The sequence below is a fragment of the Carassius auratus genome, unplaced genomic scaffold (assembly GCF_003368295.1).
Source record: "Carassius auratus strain Wakin unplaced genomic scaffold, ASM336829v1 scaf_tig00215316, whole genome shotgun sequence".
In the NCBI taxonomy this organism is placed as follows: Eukaryota; Metazoa; Chordata; class Actinopteri; order Cypriniformes; family Cyprinidae; genus Carassius; species Carassius auratus.
In genome coordinates this window covers 1-5,191 of record NW_020528035.1, presented here as the reverse complement: position 1 = coordinate 5,191, position 5,191 = coordinate 1, and the positions used below count along the sequence as shown (strand labels likewise).

The 5,191-nt window shown below is 33.5% G+C and overlaps 1 long non-coding RNA gene across 1 annotated transcript; it reads right to left on the bottom strand.

Annotated features, from left to right (window-relative positions):
• Positions 1-220: 220 nt before the first annotated feature.
• Positions 221-2,201, bottom strand: LOC113094289 (uncharacterized). Its single transcript, XR_003288038.1, has 4 exons — positions 2,177-2,201; positions 1,514-1,531; positions 977-1,071; positions 221-371 (listed from the first exon to the last, which is right to left on the bottom strand). It is a non-coding gene; the product is annotated as an uncharacterized LOC113094289 (long non-coding RNA).
• Positions 2,202-5,191: the final 2,990 nt, after the last annotated feature.

Below are 5,191 nucleotides of genomic sequence, written 5' to 3'. Positions count from 1 at the left end.
TATTAACTGTAAGATCATCTTCTATTTCTAACTGTTTTAAATTCAAGTCAATTTTTAAATAATTTCCAAAGTTTTAAAATTGCTTGTTTTACTTTTGTTCTTCATGATTATTTTACTTCATTTTATGTAAAGCACTTTGAATTACCATTTTGTTCGAAATTTGCTATATAAATAAACTTGCCTTGCCTTGCTACAGCAACCTCCCCCACCACACACACACATACACGCAAAATTGTAGTGGGCCTCGCACATCAACTTTGCACAGGGCCTCTCACCCTCCTTGCGACGGCTCTGCTGGGGCATATTTTAAACAAAAGGCAGTGGCTGCTGCAGTATTTGCCCCGTCTCTTTTGATGTTTTCTGGACACTCTCTGTAAGAAATATTTGAATAAGAAAATGTGTAAGTATAGGATATGATGCACTATAGTAATCACTGAATGTAATCATTAACTATTTATTTGCCTTCCACAGAATACATTTAGACCACTTACACTATTGATTTGGTTTCTTAGAAAAAAATAAAAATCTACCCTAGCTTTAAGAGCCATGAATGTAAATTACATGCTATAAGTCATCAAAATATATTTCAGCTTGTGATGCAATTGACAAACACTAAGCAGACAATCTAGCAAAAGAAAACCATGACAACAAAGACACATTGCAGTATTTTTTTGCAGAGTGTCTTAAGGTAAATTAACATTTAATGTCTAATACATTAAATGCAAAAACAATTGTTAGAGAATGCAAAAACAATTGTTAGAGTTCTGAACAATAAAGATAGGCTGGCAACAGGAATGACCTGCCAATCAATAAGAAGTGTATATATGGAAGTTTGTGTGATTTCTGTGTGACAGATGAGTACCTACAATACGAGGTTACTGGTTTTCACTAAACCAACTAAAACAGAAACTAAACAACGCTGAATGTCACAATGATATGATGCTAATATTTGTATTATATGTTAATTTTGTTTTACCTGTGACAACAGTGTACAGATTGATCTTGGTGAAAGCAAGCTTCCCCTTCCCCCACTTCATACTGAAACAGGCCATGACCTCATTTTTCATCAACCTGTGGATACAAGAGTAATGCCCAAATAATTAATTATACATGACACATTATGAGGCAGGTGTTATAGTTTCTGTTACGTGTTCATCATATCTAGTATTAATGCAGATATCATACAGGTCCTCCAGTTGGTACTAGATTAAAAGTCATAGGCTCACCCAAACTGGCAGGTTTTTATCTTATTGCAAAACAACTGATATTGTGCAATTTCAAAATGTAAAACCAACACTATTTCAACAACTTGGCCTGTAAATATAATTTCATTCATTTTCTCCTTGCTAGCAACTGTAAAGTGCAAAAATTATAGGATAACAGAAGAGCACACAAGAAAACCAGAAGAATCAGATTAACTACCTTCAATCTATTAATATTTTAATCTAATTAATGTAATATATTAAAGCAGATTGTTCTAGCGGCTCTTTTATAAATGAACAAAAAAACATACCTTACAACAATATGGCTTCTTCAGAACATGGCAAAGAGATAAATGCAAAACAAAGCAAAAACAACAAAAGTTATAACCTCATATAGTATAGCCCCTAAATTCACACTATATTAAATACTATACCTTAGTGATAAACTTGAACCCCAAATATAAAACTAGAGCTTGTAGAAGAAAGGCTGTTTTTGCTTAAAATAAATAAAAAAGGAGCCTCTTTACATCGTGTGTAGAAATCTGACAGCTAAAGGAGATCCAAAATTAATTAAACTTGTACAGCAGAATATTAAGTTACTATAAACACCTGTATAACTAATTCGCATGACACAATTGAAGAAAAAAAAAGCATTGAATCGTAAATTTCATGATCGAAAGCTAACGTAATTTTCGAACATATAATAATAATATAATAAAAACATATGTCTCAAGTTTAAACTTTATTTTGAACTGTTTTTTCAGCGCTAACAGTTAGATGGCTTTAATGACTCAGGCGTTTTTATTTCAGGGATATAACAGTTAACGTTACCATTTTTTAATTAATTATCTCTACCCATCGTCTTGCAGCTAAAACACTTCGATGTATTTGATACGTATTACAAGTAATATCATTATATAGGGGGGCATAAACACTTTTACGTTATACATGATCTAATACCCAGATATACTCACCACAGTTTGAGCTGTAAGTGCACCGGCAGGCCGCCTGATAAACTGATGCCTGCCGATCCAAAAAAGACCGCCAGTATTCGCAAAATGGCGCAATAGCGCGATGTCACCGTGTTGCATTATGTTTGGGGCGTGGGATTATGGGGGGGGGGGGGGGGGGGGGTTGGCAAAAAAAAAAAAAAAAAAATACAAATAATAATCATAATAATAATAAAAATCCAAATAAAATAAACAATAAATACTTTAAATTAACTTGTATTATTCTGTAGTGCTTATTCACAAAATCCATACACAGAAAAAGTTTAAGCATATTCATCATTGATGGATGAGATCAACATTTAAATATGAAATTTGTAATTTTAAATTTTTAACTAGAATGTACTTTAAATATGAAAAATGCAAGTAAGAAGCAGCAATCAATCTGATCAATTATTTTATATATTTAAAAAAAAACATATATAAGAACAGACTAAATTATAGCAAAGGAATTAGACATTTATATTGCATAATCATAAGACTGTACAATAAACAGTAATGCTTGCATTGTCTGCATGCACTCACTTTACTTTCCAACACAAAGATCAACAAGTTTATGTTTTGATAAACAATGTTTCCAGCCCAGAATTAAGTAAGCAATACTGTTTTGATCCTCCTAAATATGTCTTAACATGTTTGAGAGTGTTTGAATTGCATTATATTGCAAACAAGATTGTGTTCACGGGCCAGCAAAGAAAGAACAGGGTCTGGGTCCAAATGCAGGGAAGATTAACTTTAACCCTCTGGAGTCTAAGAACAAAAAAGCCAACACGGCAAAAACAAAACCAAGATGCAAAAAACACGAGAACCAGTAACACTTACAAGACGTTGAGGTGACAAGGTGGGGCGGGGTCAGAAAAGAGACAGGACAAAAGCACATGGCACCAAACAAACACAACACTCACAGAAGACTGTGACAGAAAGACATAAGACTGTGACAGAAAGACAGAAAACTGTGACAGATTGGATATCAATTTATATAAACTGTTATGGTTCATGAATGGTCATGGGTCAAATTAAAGTCATAACACTTTATTTTTCATAGTCCCTTTTGAATATTCTATTGACAATATAAGTATTGCACTTACATGTCAACTAACTCTCATTATAGTACTAATAGACTGTCTGCTTAATTTTCTAATTCTGATGCTCTCCCAGAATATGTTTTGACTGACTACAAGTAACTTTGCAAGTACATCAACTTATTCTAACACTCTAATGAAAGCAGGTACAGTCGTGGCCCAAAATACTGGCACCCTTTGTAAAAGTGACCAAAGAAGGTTGTGAAAATTCATTGGTTTAATCCTTTTGATATTTTTATTTAAAAAAATATTCACAAAAATTTAATCCTTTCATTGGATAATAAGAAATGAAAATTTTTTCTCAAATGCTCATTGGACACAATTATTGGCCCCCCTAGAAATTTTTATGAGTAAATATCTCTGAAGTATATTCCCATTCAAATCCACAATTTTGAGCACTCAAGCTTGATTATAAACATGAAATTATCCAGCTATGGCTACCTGTTTCACAGAAATATAAAGAGGAGGGAAAACAAAGCCCAAATTCCCTTAATCATTCATCACAATGAGAAAAACCAAAGAATGTATTTCTGATGTGATAATTGAGATAATTGAGCTTAACAAATTGGTGAAGTGGCTTTAAGAAAAGAGCTAGAGCAGTGAAAATTCCCATTTCCACCATCAGGGCAATAATTAAGAATCTCCAATCAACATAAAATGTTACAAAACTGCTTGGAAGAGGACTTGTCTATATCGTCCTAATGTGTGGTGAGAAGGAGAGTTTGAGTAGCTAAAGACTCGCCAAAGGTCACAGCTGGAGAACTGCAGCAAATAGCAGAGTCTCTGGTTCAGAAAACCTTTTAAAAAAAGTCAAACAGAACCTACATCAACACATGTTGTTTGGGAGGGTTACAAGAAAAATTATCCTAGCTCATTCAAAAACAAACTAAAGCATAATTCAGTTATCAGCCAAGACTGGAACTTTAAATGTGAATGGCTTCTATGATCAGATGAAACCAAAAAAATTATTTTTTAGCCAGCAAACACTCAAGATGGGTTAGGTGAACACAGAGAGAAAAAAGTAACCCATGTGCACAATGAAATATACTGCTGTATTTGTTTTTTTCTGGGCCTATATTTCTGCTGGAGGCCCTAGACATCTTGTTTAGAAACATGGCATCATGGATTCTATCAAATACCAACAGATAAAAAATCAGTAAGTGACTGTTAGAAATCTTATAATGGTCCATGTTTTGATCTTTCAACCATACAATAATCCAAACACAAACCTCGAAAACAACACAGAAATGGGTCACTGAGCTCAAAACCAAGCTTCTGCTAATACCAGTCCTCTGACCTGAACCTTACAGAACATGAGAGGAGTGAACTGAAGAAGCACCAACATGGAGCTGGGAATCTAAAGGGTCTGGAGTGATTCTGGATGAAAGAATGGTCTCTGATCTCTTGTCAGGTGTTCTCTAACCTCATCAGGCATTATAAAAAAAAAATAGACCTGTTAATCTGGCAAATGGAGGTTTCAAAAAGTACTGAATAAAAGGGTGCCATTAATTGTGGCCAATGTGTATTAGAAAAAAAAAACATTTATTTCATAATGATATTTCCCCCTGTTTTAAATTCTTATTATCCAATGAAAGGATACATTTTTGTGAATTTTTTATATAAAAGTGCAAAACGATTAAAGCAGATGAATTTTCACACCCTTCTTTGATCATATTTACCAAGGGTGCTGATATTTTTGGCCACGACTGTAGGTGCAACAACGCAACAACATAAATTTCAAAATGAACCATAACAATAAGTGAAACCACTATATTAAATAACAATTAAAAAAAAATAAATAAATTGATGTTATAATTTGACGTTGTTTGGATGTTACCATGATGCCTTGAAACACTGGATTATGGTTGCCATACTGATGACTAAATATCAGTATTTGATG